Source organism: Lagopus leucura, unplaced genomic scaffold, assembly GCF_019238085.1.
Source record: "Lagopus leucura isolate 7727_CA_CO unplaced genomic scaffold, USGS_WTPT01 Super-Scaffold_100001, whole genome shotgun sequence".
In the NCBI taxonomy this organism is placed as follows: Eukaryota; Metazoa; Chordata; class Aves; order Galliformes; family Phasianidae; genus Lagopus; species Lagopus leucura.
The window spans coordinates 94,159,020-94,181,092 of NW_024962262.1; the positions used below are offsets into that span (position 1 = coordinate 94,159,020).

The window sequence follows — 22,073 nt, forward strand, 5'->3', positions numbered from 1 at the left end:
ACAGGATAGCTGCCTAATGTAACCTTACTTTTTTAAACATTAGGAGGAGTTGGGTAATTTTTAAATAGTTCTGTGTACTATTTTAAATGGATCTTTAGGATCTTTAGCTTGAGAAAGTTGGATAGGAGAAATAGAAAGCCAGTTATAATATATTTTTACTTCTAGTTTAGATTCAATGGCTGATTTGGTATCTAATAAACATTTAATTCACCTAAAGGGAGTTTTCCTCTAGTAGGCAGAACAAAATCTTTTTTTTTTTTTTTCCCTTCTCATCACACATTGTATGTCTTTGCATTGAAAAGTATAGGATAGATAGAATAATGCCAAGTATATGTAGCAGATGTGAGAAAGTCTTCCAAATTTCTGCCAAGAAACTGGAAGTGATTTGTTTTTGAAAATCTGTATCATTTTTTTACTAGTAGTTCACAGAATTACCCGGGAAAAGAACCCTGTGTGTCCAGATTCCCATTAGTTTCACGTTATCTAAAAACTCACTTGAGAAATTAGATCATGTTTTTAACCGTTAGGTGCACCCACTTTAGAACATGCAAAATGAATAAATAAATAAACCCTACCAGTACAGATCTCTTCTCTTGATAGTTAGGGATATTTCCCTAAATTTCCTTTGTCGTGTCCAGAATCGTCTCTTTTGTAATATGAATCTGTAATGAAATGTAGAAGTCGATGTCACTTTTTATAACAAGCGTAAGTAAATATTGCTTTTATCAAACATAAGTAAATAGACTAGATCCAGTAAGGATGCTGCCACTCAGAATATGCTTTTCTGATGTACTGCTTTGTTGGCTGGCACATGCCTGTAATAATACTAGTATAAAATGCTGCCATTTAATCTCTGACTTTGGTTCATTTAAAGATTTGTTCCTTCTTTGCTTTCTTCTGTATTCTTCTTTAGTTTCAAACATATTCCTTTACTGTGATAGGAGAGAGAACAAATTGTCTACTTAAGTTCTGCACATCTGGGAGTTCAGTGGTTCATGGAGTTAGGGCACTGTTCTAGAAGCCACCTTTTGAAAAGTATATCCCATAGCCAGGTGGGTACAGGAGTGGAAAGAATACCACAGTATTGATGTTGAATTATGTGCTAGAAACCATCTTTTTCCTGGAGATGTGACCATGTAAATCAGTTAAAGCACAAAATGAACTGAAGACAGGCCGCTGCAAAGACCTCAGTGAAACTGAACTTGATTCTGTCATATGCTGAAGAGTAGAATGAATGTAATCTGCATTTATAGATGATGTTCCAAGGACTTAACAGAAGAGGAAAGGAAGGAAAGTGGGATTACTTGGACGCAGGAAGCCAATTTTTTTTATTTACTAGTAACAACTCACTTAACATAAGCTCGAGTGGTTTCAAGCTGGATTATGCTTCATATTTATCCACTGTTTTTTGGAACTTATTGCCAAGAGGGAAAGCCACTTAATGTATTTCTAGTGTTAAACCATCTGATGGATAATGACAGAAGGTACCAGTTCATCTGCATTAGCTCATGAGTTCTGTATAACTTCTTGAACACTTAGATTTCTGAAATTCTACCATGCTGTGTCAATTTTTCTCTGCTTTTCTGATGTGATGAACTGTCTCCTCTCCTGTGTCAATGTCAGGTCATCTCCAGTACTATCTCTATATTATTTTCCCGATAATGTGCCATTTAATCACTTTTCTATTAGCTGTAAGGTAACAAGTACCATATAAGGTAACAAGTATCGTAAGAGTTGTAATAACAGTTCTTAATAATAGAAGCATTTAGGAGTTTTTAAAATTATAAATGTCCCATATTCTTACTTAAATATTAGGTATTTTCCTTTGTAACATTACAGATGCTAGATTTTTACATCTGTGATGGCATTATGACTTAAGCTCATTAAATTCTGAACCACAGAAGTTAGGCTGTAAAGTCAACAAGGGCAAACTTCTTGAGAGATTTTTATTGCTGAATGGTTACTGACGAAATTACAGGAGAGATTTAAAAAAAAAAAAGAAAAGAAAAAAGCCGACACATCCCATTTTTATAAACTGCTGGTTAAAATAACACTAGTAAGAAAGCTTCTTTGAAGGGCTATATAAATATTCACCTTGTAAAACCATGCAGAGTATTGGAAAGAATGGCAGGTCATCAGCCTTCCTCCATGTCTTGGGGTGTTTTTTTTTGGTTGCTTGATTTCTCTTCAAAGTATACTGGATTAGTTTTGACTAACAACAATATGAATATAAGGAAATTGCTTGCATGTGCTTTGAAGAAGTAAAAATTTTTTCTACTTATCAGTATAGCACCATTAGATATTTTATGATACATTCTTGTCTTTAGCCGGAGCAAGCAGTGTAAGATCGTACTAGATAAGAATCACTGTACTTGTTGAGAGGGAAGAAAGGAAACTTTTTTACATGGCTTTCACAGATACTTAGATCATAATATGATAATGTAATACCACTCGATGCACTGTCATAGAATTTGATTATTAATTCAAACAATCAAATAAGTCTTAACAGTTTTAAGTCACTCTTTGAGTAATGGTTTGCAACAAGATTAATTTTTCACTTCGTGGTGTTTTCTGGCGACTGCAGTGAGGTTTGATCCATGTCCCAGCCCCTTCCAACATATGGTGAGTTTTTCTCTTCCATTCGTAATTCTTGCCAGATCTATGACTATCCATTTTTGATGTCACAGTATCCTACTCTTTCTCCTTCATCTTTAGGCATCCACCTGAAGCATTACTGTAGGAATTTCCTTATCAAATGTAGAGATTACTTGATACCTGACTTCGTCATGTATGAATGAAATCTAGGAATCTAGAATGAGCTGTTACCACTGTGCCCCTCAAAGGCCACATGGTGTGCATGCAATATATAGGAAGACAAAATCTTGCTGCTTTACTTGAAAAGCCTGTATATTTGTCACTGAGAAGAGTAGAACTTCAGTTCATTTAATTTTTAATCATTGAAACTAGCAAATTCAGATTTTCATTCAATTCATGTTTTAACCTTTGTTGTTAGTGAGATAATGGATGTAATTGAAAGAAGGCCTAGCATGGATGGGTTGGAAGCATCAATTTAGTGTGTAAAATTATATGTGAATATGGAAATACTCAAAATATCAAAATCTCAACACACTGCTGTCACTGGCATACTTGGAATGTTGGCTACATATACATTAGTAAAAAGCTGAATTACTGAAGTATATGGGGTCTGGTGCAAGTCCTGCTTTCTCATAGTAGCAAAAGTGAGGCAAAGTTTTAAAGGAACAAGGCTATATTTAAGATGCTTAGACACACCTTCCCGTAAATGAATGCAGTCAAATACCAAAGTCATTCCAGTGTTGTCATATCTCTGCACATTATAGTCTGTGTGCCCTTTTCATAATGATAGTTGTTGCTCCCACTGACCTGCATTTTCTTACTGTAGTTTTACAATCACTGTTTGAATTGCACCAGTAGCAGTTTGGGTAAGGGCTGGCATTGTTTGTGCTGTGCATTGATTCGCCTTCTTTGTTCGGAGGGTATGACCAGGTGCTTCTTAGCCTGTTCTCCTATCAGGGACAGTGACTGCCCTGCTTTGATAGCACGCCTTTCTGATTTAGAAGAGCAGATGGATCATTCCCTTTAGTGGTCTATCGCAAAAGATCTGGAACATAAACTGCATGAAATGCTGTAATTTCTGAAAGAAATTTAAGGCAATCCTGCTGGGATTTGATACTGTAGATGAATCATTTCAGGCACGTTTTTCTGACTGATTAATAAACCCCCGTCACAGTGCCGTTATTGCCTTTTGTTTCAGTCATTACATTCCTCTGGAGTCTCCATAGCCATTGTATGTTCTGTTTCTTTTTCTTTTTCCTCATTAGGGATAGATTTTTTAAGTTGGCAGAAGGTATCAGGATTAATTACCACTACCAGAAGACACCACATATTTGCATGGGGCTTGTAAGCCATCAAGTAGGCTTTGCTGCCTGTTCCTTTTGGGAAGGTGTTTATAATGTGTGCTCCCATGCCAGAAGTCGGGCAGGAATGTGTGTCCAGTGTTAAGTGGGTTGTGCTCATCCCTCCTGCATGCCTTTCTAGAGCCTGTGTTAGTGAAGTGCATGTGAATGCCTGTGAGAGTACATCATGCATGCAAAAAAATACTACCTCCAAGCTGTGAGTAAAATGTTGAGATCCCCCGTTGAGATGTGATCATGGAAGGATGCAGTGCCTTGGAGAGGGGAAGGGCCTGGAAGGACCATGTGTGAGACACTCAAGAATGTGGAAAGCTCTTTTCACCCTTTTGAGTGTGCATGGAGGCACACACAGCCTTACCCCAGGGGACAGATAAATTATGCATTTGAGAGAATTTCTGGGGGCTCTGGCTTTCTGCACAGTGTATGGGTCATTTGGAGCAGACTAATGACTTCCTCGAAGGGGCCAGAGGTCAAGTTAAAATTCTTAGGTGCAGTATGTAATGCAAATTATTGGCAGGTTTAGAAGATATCATTGAAGTCTTCATTAGGGAACGACTTTGTTTTTACTGAAGATAAGGCTTTGGATGTAGGCTGGGAAGGGGACTGTTTGCTAGATGTGTCTGAAATGGGTTTGTTTTGAAAGGCATCACTAGATTAACCTTAACAAATTGTGATTCTGGTTTATATTCTGCAGAGCACCTGAAAATCAATTGTGGTTTATTGTGGAAAAATTGTGGTTTGTCAGAGAGCAGGCTTCCCCGGAGTGCTCATATAGACTATAATGTATATATAGTGCATATTCTATAGAATATGCATTAAGCTGTTGGCATTGTCTCCCTTAATCTTTTTCTTCATTTCAGTAGGTCTCAAATTAAGACGTAATGAAGCAGTCGCACACACCCCTACCCAAATCCCATCTTGTGAAACTGTCCTTAACACCTTTGCTGAATGAGGCACAAACATGACGCTCACCAACCTACGGTTTCTAGCACACCCTGTTTATCTATGCAGGGACACTTCTGAGAGATTTTTCTCTGTTGCCTACATAGTCTCAAACTGTCCTCCATGAACTGTTGAGAAAGGGAATAGTTATAAAACGGACTATTGCCTGTTTCAGATTGAAGATTACTGGCATTTTTCTTCATATGATATTGAATGCCTAACAGGCGCAAAGCCATTGCATGATTGTCTCAACTTAATGTTGACTTGAAAGACAGCACTTTGGAATGGGATATATCCATATTTGTACATTGAGAAAACCTTCTGAACATCTTGATTTCAATTTTAAGGGAGATTGAGTCCTATGGTCACGGCACAACAGAGAGGCTTTCCAAATTGTGTTAGTATGTTGTATTTTCTTTGATGTTATCTCATATTCCACTAATATTTTGATGTATTATCTTAATATTTGAGCAATAAAATCAGTATTTTTTGTATTACTTCTAATATTTACGAAGAGATGCCATGAATAATCAGCAAGAACAAAATGGTTATTTATTTTAAAATGAGCTGATGTTTGTAGCTATCAGTAGCTCCAATGCAGCTGCAGAATTGAGTCAAAGGCTAAGGAGAAAAGTAGGAGATAAAGTAGTTTACCTCTTGACTCTGCTTTTCTATTTCCAGAACTTTGCTTTGTGATGAAAAGTAGACCTGCAACCCTATGGTTTGAAGTCATAAAGCTAAGATCAATTTAGCAATTCACCAGTTCGACATCAGATAAAATGAGAGGAAAGTGAAAGAGAAGGGAGTGTTCTCTGGGAAGGAAATGGTGAGAAAATAGGCAGCCTACTCTAGGAAGACTTAGAAGCAGATGAAATCATGAGAACCTGAACAAAAGTTCGTAAGCACTGAGGTTTCCATTTGGTTAGAGGGACTTCAGTAAACATGCTTGCTGTGAATGCTCTCAAGAAACCTAAGGATAATTAAATTCTGTTTTTAATGTAATCTATAGTGCTTTTTATTTGTTCCAGAATGAAAGTATCTGCAGTTTTTTAAAATGACCGTTACCCTTTTGAGGTAATTAAGTTGAATAACCACATACAGTATTTTAAACAATCGCCTGCTTCTCAAAGCAGCTACTATCAATCCAGAGCAAGTAATTATTTTAAAAAGATATTCTGAAACTTTTTCTTGTTTTCTTGTTGCAGTGTTTCCTCATCTTTCTTGTTTTAGTGGAGTAGCCAAAGTAACTGACTGGGACATAAATCTTCTCTAGCAGCACACTTGATGTGTGCTTACTGTAAACTGATTCACAACTGTATGCTATAAAGGATGTTTAAAAACATTTAGGCTAATGTGAAAATTATGTAACTGCTGTGGAAACTTCAAAAGAAAGCTTTTTTTTCTTTCTCTTTGCCTTGTTTGGAAGCATGTTCAGGCTGGCTCTCTAACTGTGTGCTCTTGTGTGTCCTTTGTATTTGTACTTTCAGTAACTGGTTCATCAGGAACTATTAACCAAGTACGCAATCTCGCTGTGAGAAGATAACTTTTTTGCTTTGGGTTTTTCTTTTTCCTAATTTTCTCGTTCTTCTAGGGTGTGGCTAGAGCTAAAATGAAATCTGGGTTGGTCTTCTCTTTTTTGACCTGCCAGTGTGTTTGTTCTGTTAGCGTTGCTCTGCTCCCTGTAAATCAGACATTCTTCTCAGCTTGCATCAGGTTGCTAATGACATGATTAATGCAGGAAGGGTAGAGAGGGATGACGTAGTGGCTCAGGCAAAGTTTACCTGAGAATTATCTCTAGCTCTCTACTGTTTAGTGTCTGTGTGAGTCATGGCCTGAAGCCCTGCCATTCCCTGTTCTTCAGCTGGGCAAGATCACACTTACCTCATTCTGTGTATGCATTTCTCCCTTTCCTGCCAGATCTGATTAGAAGCGCTTTTGTTTTAAACTCTAGTTTTATGAAACATTAAATGCCCTTTTAAAGATAGCTGCGCATAATGCTAAATGAAAAGAACCACAAGTATCTGTGGTCCAAGGAGCTTTGGAAACTTTTTCTGTCCTTATATGAATTCTGATTTTATCAACACTAAGTCTTTTTTTGTGTTTAGCAATGGTAGTGTTATGGCATTAGCGAGCTTTGACCATGATTCAGTTGCTGTCAATAAAGTGTCCTGTCCCTTCTTGTGCATGTGCACGTAATGAACTTGCAAAACACAAATGGCAAGTTTGTGCTGCAACTTCCAGCTTTGGAAGCTTCCTCTAACTTCAGGTACAACTGTTACGCTCACATTTGTTCCAGTCATTGATTCCTTAACAGAGTAGTAGGGAAACTCCACTGATCTCACTGATCAAGAATAAGATGAACACACCGATACACTTTGAAGGCTTTCAAATTCCCTTACTGTGGACGTAACTGGAGGAATTACACCTCTTTCACAGAATCACAGAATCACCCGGGTTGGAAGGGACCCCAAGGATCATGTAGTTCCAACCCCCCTGCCTAGCAGGGCCACCAAACATACACATTTAGATCAGGTTGCCCAGGACCCCGTCCAACCTGGCCTTAAACACGTCCAAGGACGGGGCATCCACAACCTCCCTGGGCAGCCCGTTTTGTACATAAAAGTCAGTATTTGTTCTACTCCGTGTATGTTTTCTTCAATTATAAGTTCTTCAAAGAGTATCTGCATTATTCTTCCACTAAATTTCCTGGAAAGTGTGCTGTTGTGCTCTCAGACCTCTCTTAAGGGATTGGCATGAAGACAGTTTGCAAGAAATGCTGATTATTTTTCAAGGTTACTGTTACTTCTCTGTAAGACTATCATGAAGTATTTGACATCCTTCAGGACTTTAGCTTTTTCAACTAAAACTATCAGCTTTCCTGTGTATGCACAGCTCAGTCTGAATTACCTTGTACAAAAAGTGTTTAATGTTTAACAGTAGAAGGGTATGCCGAAAACAAGCTGTCCTTTTCCAGCCAGCACATACCTTTCAACCTGCCAAAGTCTATATCAGGAACGTGATGTGTGGGAAAAAGTTCTGAAACGATAGACAGAAAAGCATCTTGTGGGAAACCTAAGATGCCATGAGACTCAGCCTTTTAATATGAAATGTTTTTACAAGTATAGCATCATCATCATCTCCCTTGCTTTTTGATATTTGCAAAACTGAAAGCCTGAGAACATAACATTTGTGTAGAATGTAAACAACCTTGATAATTAGAAAAGTGGCATTTCTTGTAAATAACATTCATTTCAGGGATGAAGAATGATCAAAGCAATTAGCAAAAAAAGTTATTTCTATAAAACATAGCCCTTAACTGCTCCTAAGAAAGGCTATAAGGATGCGTGGGATAAAATTTTGTGTGTGCTTACTGATACATTTTGCAGATGTATTTTAAAGGAAAACAACCTCATCCAGTAATCTGCTGGTTGCATGAAGTGCACCAGATGAGTAAATATTGAATGTAATCATATTGCAAATAAAATTAAAAAAAAAAAAACAAAAACAAAAACAAAAACAAAAACAAAAAAAAAAACTACCCTGAGTTCTTTAATGCAACATGCTGCAAACTTTGTGTGTACTAAGCTAATGGACTTAACAATTATAATTGTGTAGATGCCCAAATGTAGATGGCAAAAGTTTATGTCCAGCTTAAAGCTGTCTGCACTTTGTTTTGCTGGCTGTAAAGGAACTGTTTACGTGTCAAAGTAGTGCAGATTTAGTTCAGTTGAGTCAGTGCTGAAGAAAAAATCAAGCGTGTTGTTTGACGTGTGCCATTGTGTAAGCTGTGTAACTAGGATCTGTCTTTCAGCCTGAGCAGTGACATGGTATTTCTGGGTTTTGTTTTCTTCTTTCTGAATAGCCTTTGCCTTGGCTGTGGAACGGATTGGTAGCTTTTCATCTTTTGCTCTTTCAATGAGAAAAGGAACCAAATGAGGTTTAGAAGTCTGTTTTTCAGAATTGAAATGTGCTGAATGTAGTAGAAGGTGAGGGTGAGGAGAGGGAGGAAACTGTCCTTAAATCACTTATATAAGCCCTTAGCCCTCACTTGTCACTCCATGAGGCAGGATGTTGCCTGTCTCAGTTACTGTCAAGCTTCTTGGTGCTTGAAGCAGCAGCTCAGCTATGGGAAGGGATCTCTGTGTGGCTGCTGGGCTAGGTCCAGCCCCAGGTCAGTGGAAGTCCTGGTTGCGGAAAGGCCCAAAAAGCAGGAAGCAGATGTGAACAACAGGGGCCTGGCTCAGGCGACCTAATAACAAGTGTTCCAAGCCAAAATAAGTAAGTCAGTCAAAAGGCCAGAACATTGCCTTATTTACTGAATTACCTAAATCTATATTTATGTGAGGGTTGATGTGCCTTTTGCTCATGCTTTTCTTTGTTAGGCGTTTGTAGTTGGTGTGCAAGCTGCTTTCCCAATGACAGTGCTGGTCACCATCACAGGGTATTTTTCCCAATTACCTCAGGTTTATTTCTGTGTGCATTCTCCAAATGCTTTGTGTTATCTTCTTGGTATCTTGGTAGTTTTTATCTTCTGCTTTGCTGGAAATCAACATGCATAAAGAGGCCGGCATTAGAGTCCTACATATTCAGAAAAGGCCTTAGGAAGTCACCAAAATATTCAAAGATTTAGAATTTTTTTTTCCTTCTGTCTGCCTTTCTTGCTGCTGCTTTCTGGTGCAAAAGTGACTTTGGCTCAAGCACTGCAAGGGGCTGCCCAGGGGAGTGGTGCAGTACCCATCCCTGCAGGTGTTTAAGAGCTGTGCAGACACGGCATTAAGGGGCATGGTTTAATGGAACTCAGTAGGTCAGGTTAGTGGTTGTACTTGACCATCTGAAAGATCTTTTGCAAACTAGATGATTCTATGAGTTCTCATATTCTATGAGGAGTAAAGCAAGTGGAATTGAAGAGAATGATAATCTCAGGGGATAGGCATATGATGGTCAGTGGGTATGGTGATTAGGCCTCACGTGCCACAGAAAGATGGCTCATGCTGATGACTCAGTGGAAGAGTAGCACGGAGATCCATGATATGAGGCTTTCCTTTGGTTCACTTTTGTTTTTGAGGAGGGCTCAGGTATGGTCTCTCCCTTGGGATTTTTTTGAATTTGTTCGAGATTCTGCATCTGCCAGGCCTCACCCTCTGCCTTTGTTTCAGGCTTGCAGTCTTCCTGTACCTTGAAATGTCCCTTAGCAGGTTGCTGCTGGCCATTGGAGCTTTCTTGGTTATCGCTTGTCAAGTAGGAGGGAAGGCAACTGCAGGGTAGTGCAGAGGATTTCCAAGTGTGTTGTTACTCTTTGGTTTAACGGTGTGAGAAAAACACATCATTTTACCATCAGCGATCTTTCTGACTGTAACATCTTTTGTTTTTTTCCCTCTAATTTTCCCCCTGGGAGTCAGGGGAATTTTGTTATTTTTTTGATAGGCCTGACTTTCCCTCTTCTTTCACAGTAGCTGCTGCACCATTTTTCCATTTAGAAGGTGTTTCCAAAGGTAATCTCTTACTAGGCTTCCTGCATGTAACTCTGTGCCATTCTTAGTTTGTACATGTTATTTTCTGCCATTTGTCTTGCTTTGGAAATTTCCATTTCCCAAATCCCTTTAGGAGAGAGAGGAAAAACTCACTTTGTGACGGTGATGCAGCAGAGGGTGTATTTGTGTTTCATAACTCTGTAACAAATGTTTTCCATTTCCTCCTTCACCAAAATCTCCTTCTCAGTAAGTGTTGGGATTTGCTGACTGTAGATCTATTTTAGCATCTTATAAAGATGTTTCTCTTTCAGTAATCCTTGTAAACATGTGTGAAAGATAACATGAAGTCACAAATCTAAACAATACTAATAATATTAAGATGATCCAGAGAACAAGGAAATGCTTTTTCATAGTCAAATACCACTTTGTAAAAACTGAACAAAAGAATTCTGTAACAGAATTGTTCTCTCAATTAGCTTGTTCTTCCAGGGAAGAAAGGCTTTTATCTGTCTGTATGCCAGTAATTCCTAGTAACTTCTGGACCACTTGAGAAAGAGAGATTTTGATGATGTTAAGTGTCAGCTCCAGAGTTCCATCACAGTGGCTTTCCAGGTACAAAAGAGAGATCTTGGTTCTCCATTGTGCAGAAATCTACAGCATGAGCTTGCAAGCCTACTGAAGGTTTTTAGAGTCCCCAGAGGATGCAAGTTCTCAGGAAGCCAAACTATGCTGGTTCCATTGCTTACAGAGCTGATTGCTTTATTGAGCCTTCTTTTGGTTTTGTTTGTGTGTTGTTTTTTTTTTTTTTTTAAATCAAATTATGATTGCCTTTGCTAAACTTTTGTTGTGTTGCTAGCTTTTCTGTTTATGTTGTTGTTGCCAAATACTAGAAACCACAAAGCGAACCAGTGTGATAGACAAGAACAAATAAGGACAATATCTGAAACACTGTTATTTGCACACAGTTGACTTAATAACATCTGAAATGAAAAATAGTTCCATTTTTAGTGTTTATTTTAGTTACAGCTTTTCTTATGCCCCTACGAACTTTTCTCCCACTGGAATATCAGTAAATACTGAAAATCAGTAAATAAAGGAGGGCTACTGCTCTGTTGCAACTCTTTAAGAACCACTGACAAGAAGAGCGAGTGAAATTAATACTTTAGGTTTAAGAAGCAGTTTTGGTGTAGTGAATACTGATTTAAACTCTAAAAATGAGAGCTACCTTCAATTCATGTTTGTCCTGAGCAAACATTCAACTTGCCTTTTTTCCTTGATTGGAAAAAAAAAAAATCAGGTTTCTGATTTTTCATATTTTTTCATTTCTGATTCACATTTTTTTAAGGTGATAAAATAGTCACCAAGACAACTACTTTAGCTCTAGTTATTTAAAATGACAAGTATTGGGCATCAAAAGCTGTGGTTATAAAAGCAATTCAACCTGTTAGTGAAGACCAATGATCCTTCAGATTCCTCCTGATGAGATTTTATTCACTTTAGATTTAAATCCTCTATTTAAAGGCTACTGAATTTCTGTAGGTGGTACTGCCTCCTCTTTAACAATTTGAAAATTGAAATTTGATGGCTTTGTCTGCACGCTTCTTACTGCAGAATTGCTCACATTTTCTTCAGAAACTCATCTCTTCGGGCAAACTCGTTTCTACTCCCTTGTCGCAGTGCTTTAAGACAGGTTTCCCTGTGGTAAAACGGTTTCCTTTATTACTTGTTTGTTTATATTAGTAGTGGTTTCCTTCTTAAGGTTAATTATTGTTTCAAAGAAATTGCAATTTCCTGTTCTGGTGTAGCTTGTTTTCTTTAGATTTGTTCCACGGCTGTCATGATGTCTGTAAAATATTGTTCTGAAATTCTTTGTGTTGTGAAGGTGCAGTGTTCCAACTGGTGATTATTAATCCTATTTTCTCTCTCTCTCTCTCTCTCTTTTTTTTTTCTTTTTTCTTTCATCTCTAGGTAAGAACAACTTTTGTAGCGATCTTTGCTTTCAAAGAAATTCTCCTGTGGTAAAGTATTAATCTATTTTTCTGTCCTCCTTTACTAATGGTATTATTTTTCTTTGTATTAAAGTGGGGGTTGGGGGGAAAGAAAAAATAACCCCTGGCTGAGTGCTGTACCCTTTTGAATATGCTATACGGTTCCTGGAAGAGAATTTTAAAACTTCAAATGGATATTTGGGTTTTTACTTAAAAATGTTCTAAGTGCAAGGTGACAGTACCAGCACACAAGCAAACTGCTGACTATCACCTGCAGAACTCGGAGCAAGTATGAAATAGGTTTTCCTTTAGCAAAGAAGTGCCTCAGATTTTTTGTTCAATATCTGCATGCTCTGAGGCCCTGCCCAGGTTTCTACCTGAGCTTATGTAGCAGCAGTTTCTCTACCTATTTCACACCAAAATAATTTGAAGTTAAATAGCAAAAGTAACATATCAAGTAGCTAAGTTAAACATGTACTGTAAGTTAAATCATGATTCAGAGAAGTAATCAACAAGCCTTGCAATAGCAGACTTTCAGAGCTGTTTTTTAAAGCACAAGTCTGGTATGTCTAAATTTACTGTCTAGTGATGCTGCAGGGTTTGTACTGTACTGGGTTTTTTTTCTTCACAGTCACTTCTAACTGTAGTTTTAGAAGCTTCCTGTTAAGATCTTTCATTTAGCAGGCCTAGAGACAACTTCTTATTACCAGAGAATTGGTATATTGTAGAGAGTAATGGAACTATAAATACGACTTCCTGTGTATTAGACATGTTTGCCAGTTACTGGAAGCTTGAAAAAGGAGATCTTGTCTGGCTACAATTCACAATCAACCTATGGAAACGAGTTGAGAACAGCAATCCATTTCTTTCATTGGGGACACTGTTGGTTCATTTCATTGCAGTTCTGCTTTTTTGTTCTTTTTCCTTTACGTATACAGTTTTAATTAATCAGTGAGAGGCCCAGGCATGAGGTAATGCTGGAAATCAACATTTTGAATCCTGTGATACTAGAGAATTAATGGAAACAGAGGTACTGCTATCTCCTCGGTCAGAACTTTGTGTCATTTGGACAGTATCTAAAGGCAGACTCTGGGCTGCTGTGTGCATAAATTCCTTTGGGATTTGTGTGTTTTTGGAAGACCAAAATTAAAACAAGAAATAGTGTAATTCATACTGGGAAATAAGACCTCTAATCTTTAAAATTCACTGGCATCTGTATTGTCACAATTTGAAGTGAGAAAGGCCCTCCACAATCATCTAGTCTGATCCTTCCTATTACACAAGGCCAAAATCTCTTGCTTATTATTGAAACAGATTTTATGTGGGTTAATAAAGCCAGTGGAAGTTGCATGAATTTTAGTTTTCTCAAGTCTTAAATATGCTTTCTCATTGCTGTTCCATCTGAAAGGCAGTAAGTGATGTTCTCAAGTAAACTCTGGAGTATGAGATGCTTTTGCCAAGAAGCAGAGCTTGTAGCTTCCCAGAAATGGATGGATGGCATTCATCCTCAGCCTAACTGCTCCCACACCACTGGTTCCCAGCTGGCGAGGAGGAAGAGGTGAGAAGCAATGTGACAAGGAGAGGAGAGTAGAGAGGCAGTGATACAGATGGCATGAGGGAGGAGGAGTAAGGAAAAGGTACAAAAAGACTGGCATCAGTGAGTCTCTGCTTCAGTGAAGTAAGAAAAAAATGGCATATGAGATAAAAGATACGATCCTGCCAGGCGTTCTCTATCTGTTGGTTTTACCATGTTCTTCTAAGAGTAAACAGGCTTTGAAGAGAATGAGGCCCTTAGGAGGTGGTTGTTAGTTTATGACAGGAATGAGCAAAATGCATGTATTCTATCTCCTGCACACACTGTTGTACCCTTGCTCATGTGCTCTTTCTCTCTGACTTGCTCAGTCTTTTCTTTCTTGTCAGTCTCTTGTTGGTTAAGGATTATCACATTTGAGTCTTAGAGGCAAAACAAAGCTTTATCAATCAAGAGCACTGCATTAGTTTCCCTGTGTCAGCTACGCTCCTCCATAGGCTATTCCTACTTCTCTTGAAAACGTTGTGCAGTGTTATGTACTCCTCAAAGGACCACAAACTCTAGCACTGTAGCACTTGCTTTGGACAGTAAAAATGTAGAAGAGGCATTTTACATCAGCATACAGTTCATGTATGTGTAGCACGCACATGAAACAAGCCCAGGCCATATGGAATGGTCTTGTTGCATGCAATTTTCTTCTCACTCCTCTTTCCCTCCCTCTTTTTTTAATATATATATATATTTTTTTTTAAAGACTGTAGTTTGGCAACAAGGAGGAGAGAAGAATCAGGTCTCACTGATTTGAGAAGACTTTTTGCTTTGATTGAAAAGGAAGGAAGTCTTTATGCTTATGTCTTGCATGCTGGCAGCATTACTTTCTTTTATCTGAATTCTGTCCTGTGACATAAAAGACCTGTGTTCCTACAGACAAACAATCCATTTCTTCTGGAGGTTTTCATGATCACAAGGTTCACAAACTGGGAATTAAATTGAAGTCCAGATTATTTAATTTAAAATATGAATTTAACTGCACATGTTGTGTTGTTTTTCTTATTTTTGTTTTGTTTTGCTTCTCCTGCCTTTGATTTTCCTATCCTTTCCAGAGTTTTCCTCTCTAAAAACAAAACAAAAAAGAAGTAAAAAGGAGTTAAATATAGATGTAGATTACATCACTTGGTCTGTAGTACTTATATTTTCTCGAAAGATATAAGTTTACTGCCAAAATATGACTCAAAGGATCAATAGCAAACAATCTGTGCAAGTTTACACAAGAGAACTGAAGTATTTCATTCCATAAGAATTGTGCTTTAAAAGCACACACTGCAAAAATAGATACTTCTTTGGGAACATTGCTTTTTTAATTTTCACTGTTGCTTTCAGAAGTATGTCCAAATAGTTGTTAAGGGGATTTTTTGTTTCTGAGAAATCTGTTGCTGCACACTGAGAACTTAGAGGAATTCAAATGGCTGCGGCTTCAAATGCTCGCATTTAACAGAGGTCAGTCATAATATTTCCATCCACATAAGCAGTGTTAAATTTAAAAGATCATTTGTAATTTACAAGCATTTAATTGTAACAAGGAATTCAAATAGGGATCAGGAAGATGTGCTCCCTGCTGCTCACAGTGGCTATGGCTGAGGAGGTTGCGTTTGCCATGTCTTTAAAAACATTGCCATGCTATGCATATGATGTTTAATATTGTTTGATTATTTTAAAATCTTTTGGAGCAACTTATCTAAAATCTTTGTAAGTAATGAATAGAATTATACCCTTTCCATGTCTGCGCATGGCTGACATTATATAGAAGAAAATTATTTGGACAGAGTAACACTGAAATAATAGGCACATCTCTTACTATACACTCTTTGTACAGCCCTGTTTTGTTGACTCAATCATTCTGCTCTTCTGTCATTGTCTTAACAGTTCCTCTAATCCTTCTGTTGTAGCTTGTCAAGTGTCAGAAGGGAAATGAAGGAGGGCTCTCCTCTTCTGTTTCTTTAATCCAAGACTGAAAAAATTGATACAGACTTTGTAAGCTTGGGCTAGTGAAGAATCTCATCCCTTTTGCTTGCTTCTTGCTTTTAGTTCATCTTTTTCTTTTGATGTAACATTATCCACACAGTTAATAATTAGTTGAAGTCTCCACAGTACCTCTAACAGTTCAGAGGAGTCTTGACCATGTACTGATTGTAATGTCTGATAGCAGTAGAAGCTTTTAGGCTTTGAATGTTTGAGTATGTCACAGCTTCTATGTTTGAGAACAAGCACAAAATTTAGAAAACTTAGAGGAATAAAGTAGAAATGATAGAATTAAAAACTTGGAGTGAGAAAGAGATGCTTTCAGCTTTGGGTTTGTTTCTGTGTGTCCCTTAAATTTGGCACGCATCTGTTGAGATTGCTGGAACAACCTTCATTATTCTTAGCAGTTTACCCACCACAAAGTTTTGTTCTCCATTTACAGAAGACTTGTCAAAATGCTATGACAACTAGCTGGTTTTAGACAAACAGAACCTGGCTCTAAAAAGACAGTAAGTCTGTAAGTCAAACATGGAGGGCAGCCATTGGCACTGGAAGAAGGAAGAAACCACATATTGTTTTCTCATTGGATGAAGAGCTTAAAGCAATGTAAAGTTAATTGAAGAATTCCTTGAAAGTGAAGTCAGACTGAAATAAAAGCTTAGGGGTCTATAATTTACTAAATGTGAAAGCTTTGTAAGCAGTAGTGAAGCTAAAAGTTTGAAAAGAACATATTTTAGTAAACAGATCTGGCTTGTGTTACAGACTGTCCTGTTTTAATTATTTGTCCAAATAATGTAGATTTTCAGTAGGATCTCTAATTAGGCACAGTTTGATTTATTGAGCTGGCCCCATATAAACCATGATGTCATGCTGTACTGCTCAAAATTACAGCTCTGCTCATGCAGTTTCAAGATGATTATTTTTAACTTTGGAATGTTTCAGTTTTGTGCATCTTGGCTTTTGGCTTTGTGAACTTAAGATGTTCTCTGTTCCTCTCCTCCTCCCTCCCCCAGATCAAAGCATTTTGCTGCAATGCAACAAGAGTAAAAGCCATTGAAATGGACTTTTAAACACTCTTCTGTTTAAATGCTATTGGTAAATAAGAAGAGAGGCAAGGATTCTCATGCTTACATTAAGGGGGTTGAGAAATTGGTACAGTCAGTATTGAACTGTGTGTATTACCAGGTGTCCAGATGTTGATGCCATTCCAGAGCAGAAATGCTTCATTTCTGCCTTTAGAAGATCTTAATTTTCTTTTGATGCTGCAATTGAAGAAAAAGGGGAGGGGGAACAGGGGGAATCTGCACTGCTTGTTCCTGCAGGTAATAAGTAGTAAATAGGAACAGAAACCCTTATACATATTCAGTTTTACCCTTATGTGCTGCATTTTCCTCTTGTGTCCTGTTTGAACAGGGAAGTTTACCTTTAGTTCAACCCACGTCCATTCCAAATGGAAATGGAAGGCTTTTCACAGGATTGTTTCTGAGCTTCTGTGTAGGGGAGGTCTCACTTCTGCAGTAGTGAGCAGCTCCTTGTCCTGCCAGGATCTGGAATGGCAGGCTGCGGAGGAACAGAGGTCTGGGAGTGAGGTCAGGGTCTGGTCTGTCCTTCCAACCTCTTCTGCACAGTAAAGAGACCAAGGTGCAGGAGACAAGGGGGGGGGGGGGGAGTTGTCCAGGCAGCTCATGTCTAGAATAGAGCTTGTCAGCAAACCAAGAAGGGAATGAAAGAGCTGAGATGTCATCCTTGGGCTGGCGACACTTCATAACCCATAGCTGGCATGGAGTGGAGCAGCATCTGGGAGGCAGTAGCTGTGGCAGGGAAGGACAGGCTCCATTTTCTCCTACAGCCATAAGGAACATTTCTGAGTGGGAGGGGAAGGTGAAAATGTCTTCCTGTGGGTTTTAGTGGAGAGGCTTGGTGAGCTGCCCTTGGTGATGACTGCAGCATTTCAGGTTTGTGTAGGTGGAGGATAATGCATTTCGAGTCATCGCGAAGCTGTGCTTCTCAGGAGGAGCCTTCATTACATAAAAGCTAACTCTGTTTCTGTGCCTTTAATTGTGTATATAAGCTGGATTGCAGCTTTAAAGACTCACAAACAGCCATGGAATTCCTTTTTTTTTTTTCTTTTTGAAGGTTATTTGCAATAAGAATCACATTTTTAATATAATCAGTTGATGACTAGCATATCGTTTTTAAATATGTAAGTGCTTTTAGTTGTCCTGTAACTTGTCACAGTGTAGCTAATGAAGATTGGAGAGAAGGCTGCTCAGAGGGGAAAGGAGTTCATGCTCTCTCTGTGCTTGGTGCCAGTGAAAGTAAATGGATGGAAAGTATGTGTGAGTTTGCTAACAAATGGTATGTGTAGTGGAAAGATTTGATATCTGAGCCCAGTTTAAAAAAAATACATATTCATTTGCTTGTTTTGACCTGGCAAGGTTGCCAACTGAAAACAAATTTAACCATTTAGAATAAGGTGGAAGCCTTAATCCATGGAGTATTCAGCTCTCTAGTTTTCAGTAACGGGGTCCTATGATGTCTCATTTGTAACATAACCTCAACAGAAATGGTATGTAGTTCAGTAATCAGAAAGTTTCCACTTCCTATTAATTGTAACCCTTTGAGAAGCTTTTCACAGTAGCTGAATTCCAGTGATAAGCAGACCACCTGTCTTGTTTAGTTTTGCTGAAATGAAGCTAAGTAGTAGATTTCAGATGAGCTGCTCGTGTTTTGTCTTGTCTTAACAACACAGACATGTCTTTTTTTCATATCGATCACAAAATCTTAATATAGTTTCTTTTGCAGATAGTAATGAGCAGATAGTTGAAATGGATTTTGCCGTGAGATTTCAGTGGACTGACCAATTATCAGACACTTGGTTGAGTTTACGTGCATGCATGCACATGCACTGGCTTTGTCCTCATTTTCTTTAATGGATCTGGCAATAACGCTAGGTAACAAAACAGAAGTAGACCTTGAGAAGCATATGACTGACAGCAGTTTAATTCTTTTCTGTATAATAAATGACTGATGTAGGTTTAATTATCTTTTTTTCCTGGCAGCTCTTACATGACATTTACTTGCTGAAACAGGTGTTGGAACTTACAAGAACAGTTTGCATCTGAGAGATAAGTATAACAGGTACCTCACCACATCAGAGATGTGGTAGAAGCCCCATCCCTGGAGACACTGAAGGGCAACCTGATCTAGCTGTGGGTGTCCCTGTTCATTGCAGGGGAGCTGGACTAGATGACCTTTAAAGGTCTCTTCAAACTCTAAGGATTCTATGATTCTATGATCATTGCACATCTTGTCATTAAAGCTGGACTTTCACAAGCATTCTCACAACTCAGAGAGAAGCTGCAGGTCTGAAATTGCTCAGTGAGGATCTGTAGCCTGCAGTGTAGGATGAAGCGATTGTACTTGCCAGACAAGACAAGTAGGTTACAATGATTGTCATGAGAAACTGAACAGGAAGGTGGAAGGGATCATGCTTGCTGTGAGTCCTGGAGTTGCCAGGGGTCACCAAATGGACAGCAGTGTTATTTTCCAGCTCATAGTACTTTCAGTAGCTTCCTTTTCCTTTTGCTCTTACAATGTAAAGTTGTTTATCATCATGTAAAAAAGAATTGCTTCAATGAAATGTGCTTGAATATGTTTTCTTGATATCAGTGCCAAAAATCAAGGGGAACAGCACTGCACAAAAATGCTACAACAGAGAGATGGTTACCTCTGACTGCTGGGTTGCAGCTCAGTAACTTGAGTGTGGTTAGCAGAGAAGCCACGATGCCACACGTCAGTGTGCAGGCTGTATGAAACTTAACAAAATAAGTGGCTGCGCATTTAAAGGCAGATTGCTGCAGTTTTTGGCAGAAATTAAAAATAGCACAGCTTTGATCTTGGTGTTTTGCAAGACTGCTTTTGACCGATGCAGTGGAAGGCTTGCTTTTCCTCAAATATAGCTACAGTTTTACTTGAGTAAAACTTCAGCTGACTCTTGGTTACATCTATTCACAATACAAGAACTGCTATTAAATTAGTAAGTAATAAGAAGATCACACCATTGGTAAATACGATTAAACTGTCCAAGAACCAAGAAAGGCTGTCCTTTCTTCGTATCTGATTTCTCTTAAGCCCTGAAGAACAGCCGTGTTGTATCAGGCTGGTGTCCATCAAGCTTTGTATCTTGTCTCCAGCTGTAGCCATTAGCCACACTCCAATCACAGGATCAAGGCATACAGTCATGCTCTCTTGGCCACATCTTGCTGTTTTCGGTAACGTTCTGCTCAAATTCTCTTCTGAAACCTATTTTCAGCTTTAAATTTTGGTTTTGCTGAAAACTCTACATCTTTGTGGCAGCAAATCCTAGTGAGCTACTTTTTCTTGCGAACAGTATGACTAAGCTCACCCAGGCCTCCCTCAGACATGTTATAATCACCATCTGCTAGTGGCTTCTTGTCATCTCTACTTGTGTATGAGACATTTCTTTCACAGGAGGATAAATTCATCTGTCCACCATAGCCAGTAATGCTTCAGAAATGCAGTGAGACCAAGTAGTTTGTTCTTTTATGCATTTTGTAGAACAAGTAATGGTTATGGGAACTATCAAGAGACACTTTAGTGTAGGGGTATGAAGAGAAGTAAAGGAGGTCCTTATAAAACGTGGAAGAGGTTACTGTGCTTTGTGTTTTCTTCCTGTAGCTCTGAAGCTGCCTATGTGCTAGAAGTAGGCTATCAATGATGTTAGCATCAAGTCACGTGCTGGCAATTATTTTGCATCAGTCAGAGGACATCTGATGCACAGTCTTTGAGAACACTCTGCAATGACTTTGTTTGTACTTCTGTGAGCATTTTTAAGAAAAAAGAACACCTTTAAATGGTGTCACTAAAATTAGAAAAAGTGGTTAATAAATTTTAAGAAGTCATTTTATAAAATTCTACTGTGCTTTATTATGTATGTCTGATTTAAGTAGTTTTAGATGTTCAGGTGAACAAGGAACTCAGAAAAGCAGATTTCCCCTAGATTTCATTGTGGGGTACACAGGTTAAACACCAACCATGTTCTCAGAAGAAACAGTTTCATTTTTCCTGGTGTGGACATGCACTGCTAAAGCTTGCTGGTGTTATGACTGAGTGGTACTAAAATTCTGTTTATTATCAGTCTTTTCACATCTGAATCATGTTATTTAACCCAGATTTTCTTTTAAACTACTGCCAAATGTGCAGTATGGATGAGCGCTTGGAAAAACCAAGGGGTGATAGGAACTCTGATGTTTTTAATTGTTTAGACTAATCATGAGTTTCACACGTGGAGGGAAGATGTTTATTTCTGTTCTCTAGGTTTACGTGTTCAATGAAGAGTACAGCTGAATTAAAGAAAAATGCTGTAAGATAATTATGGGAAGTATAGTAGCCTTTTTCTTTGCTTGTGCTGTGCTTTTGAGAACAATACTTGCTTAATTCATTTCATTCAGTGCCTTTGTGATCAGTTAATGTACTTTTTCCTTTTTTTGTGTGCCTTTCTTTCATGCGAAACAAGGTGAGAAGAAGAGAAACAAGAATAAAGAGAGCTTTATTTTACATTTCATGATTCCATTTTCTTAGCTTTCATTCACCTGCTTGTTTGGTCTCAAGGATAAGAATCACTATGAAAAGTGATCATGTAAAAGTAGAGTCTCTGGATGTTTCTTTAGCAGATCATGGAAAACCTGCGTATGCCTACTTTATGTAGATGCTAAAGGTAGCACTGTGACACTGTGACTAGTGTGTTTTCCTCTTATTTTCTACACAGTGGCTAATCATACTGTCACTTTTTTTCTACCATATGCTTGTTGTAGCTCATGTAGCTCCTAGCAGTAATTAATTACCAGCAGTAATGCTGGCCATTGTATGCTATTAAACAGGATTTGCTTTTATCAATAAATTGTCATATGCTTACAGTTTGAGCCATGATCGGCATTAAAGCTCTTGTTGTCCCTGTTGCTGAGTCTTGGCACTTGGAAGTAAGATGTTGCAGAAGAAGCTAATGCAAACTCTAATATTACTGTCTCCATGGAGAGCAATAACTTAGATGGAATGAGCATTATGCTACGAAGTAGAGTAGCATTTGGTTTCTTTGCATGTTCATCCAAATCTTATGAACCAACCCAAGCAGGAGCAGAGCAAAACA

At 38.3% G+C, this 22,073-nt stretch overlaps 2 protein-coding genes across 4 annotated transcripts in view; one reads left to right on the top strand and one right to left on the bottom strand.

Moving 5' to 3' along the window:
- Positions 1-22,073, top strand: part of CMSS1 (cms1 ribosomal small subunit homolog) — a 230,348-nt gene that overhangs the window by 105,121 nt on the left and 103,154 nt on the right. The gene's annotated exons all lie outside the window — the stretch shown is intronic.
- The window catches only part of FILIP1L (filamin A interacting protein 1 like), a 198,645-nt gene that overhangs the window by 101,825 nt on the left and 74,747 nt on the right, over positions 1-22,073 (bottom strand). The window contains exon 3 of one of the 3 annotated variants that reach the window (XM_042866565.1): positions 576-662. The exons of the other annotated variants lie outside the window; for them this stretch is intronic. The gene's annotated coding sequence lies outside the window, so the exon portion shown is untranslated. The remainder of the gene's footprint in view (positions 1-575; positions 663-22,073) is intronic. 3 annotated transcript variants of the gene reach the window in all.